The 1,701-nt window shown below is 39.0% G+C and overlaps 1 long non-coding RNA gene across 1 annotated transcript; it reads left to right on the plus strand.

Annotated features, from left to right (window-relative positions):
- The first annotated feature begins 560 nt into the window (after window positions 1-560).
- LOC148779235 (uncharacterized) lies at window positions 561-1,701 on the plus strand. Its single transcript, XR_016047697.1, has 2 exons — window positions 561-1,019; window positions 1,176-1,701. It is a non-coding gene; the product is annotated as an uncharacterized LOC148779235 (long non-coding RNA).

The raw sequence follows: 1,701 nt of genomic DNA on the forward strand, positions 1-1,701 counted from the left end.
TCTTATTATCTTGCATATTTTGTTTCTTGCTAGATAAGTACACGATATTGGTGGAATCCAATTTCGGAATTCCTGTTTCCCTATCGAAGAGGGTTATTAAATCCTAACACCGTATAAAAACTGCTTTCAATTTACAATTTGTCTTTTTTTTATGTACATTTTAGTTTGTTTATTTTACTTTGGACATGTTTCCACATCAACCGAGAGTAATAATAAAATATATACAAATATATACAATGAGACTATTTACTTTTGATATAGAGTGAACTTTGTTATATTTAATTTTTTAAGAAAATTATTGGGTTCTTGGAATCCGGCATCGTTATCCCAATCCGACTAGGATGATTTCGGCTGGAGCATAAAAAATCAACCACGCACGCCTCAGGTGCCTTTGAGTTCATAAATTTGAATTTTTTCCAGAAGCTCTATCTTCTCACAAAAATAATACAAAAAAAGTTAGGATTTAATATTATCTGTCCAACCAGGAAGTTGCTGAATGGACCGGTGTTTGACTATGGCCTCAATTCTCTTTTGAAGCGCTTCTAACGCTTTGCAGTTGCGACATCGTCAAATCAGACGGCACTTCTTGTAGAAGTTCCACCAACTTATCTGCATCACCAAATGCTCTCATTTCTCAACTCGCTCTCTCCACCCTACAACCAGAAGCACCCACTCTCTCCACCTTACAACCAGAAGCATCCATCTAAGGGGGTGGGTTCTTAAAGAGGGAGAAAGAAACAAAATTTCCCAGAAAAAACAAGAGCGAGAAAGAAACCTATAGAGAGGAAGGTAGAGAAAAAAAAAAAAAGAGCGAGAAAGAAACCTATAGAGAGGAAGGTAGAGAAAAAAAAAAAAAGAGCGAGAAAGAAACCTATATAGAGGAAGGTAGAAAAAATAAAAAAAAAAAATAGAGGAGAGAAAGATGGGGATTAAAGCAGTGATAGTTATTTTTCTTGTCTTCTCTTTCTGTTTTGATCTGACGAAAGCTATCCCCAACACTCCTATGCAGACCCAAAGTGGTAAGTAAAGCTCTTAGCTGCCTCAATTTTGAGTAAACCCTTCTTTTTGTTTTCGTTCTGGTGGGACGAAATGAAGATTTGAACCTCAATTTTGACAACCCTTCCCCCTATCCTGAACATGCGAAATTTTGAAAATTTGCACATTTTTGTTTTCAGGAAGACATCCATTCGGAAGCAAAGTTTTGGCGGTCGAAGTGACAAATGAATTTGGCAGCAAATTTGGAGGCGATCGTCGAATTCTCAAACGACTTGTACGAGGCAGATCGCGGCCCTCAAATGGTGCGGCTGCCGCCGGTTCACAGCACAACAGTGCCGGCCCGAGTCGCCACGGCTCATTCAAATGGGCCATCTTCGGAGTCACGTGGTTTTTCTTGGTCTAGAGTTGGCAATGGGACCTCGTGCTATAAATCACAGATAATCGTAACTCTATTGTTCATACTTGCATAAGGTTATTAGCACTTCATAGATTGGATGGACGGTGATGGTGTGCGATGAACAGTAGGTTCTTAGACAGTGATATGCTTAGGGGGATCCATTCTTTGACAATCACTGTTCAATCTAGTGATGCGACGGTGATGCCGCATATAGCCCTAGTATTCAATTCGTCGTATGGATCATACTATGCATTCCTTGTATTAGTATTTTTGCCGGGAAATGTCTATAATATATGTTCTTTGTGCAA

Source organism: Amborella trichopoda, chromosome 13 (genome assembly GCF_054954075.1).
Source record: "Amborella trichopoda isolate Santa Cruz 75 chromosome 13, AtrichopodaSantaCruz75HAP2 v2.0, whole genome shotgun sequence".
Classification (NCBI taxonomy): domain Eukaryota; kingdom Viridiplantae; phylum Streptophyta; class Magnoliopsida; order Amborellales; family Amborellaceae; genus Amborella; species Amborella trichopoda.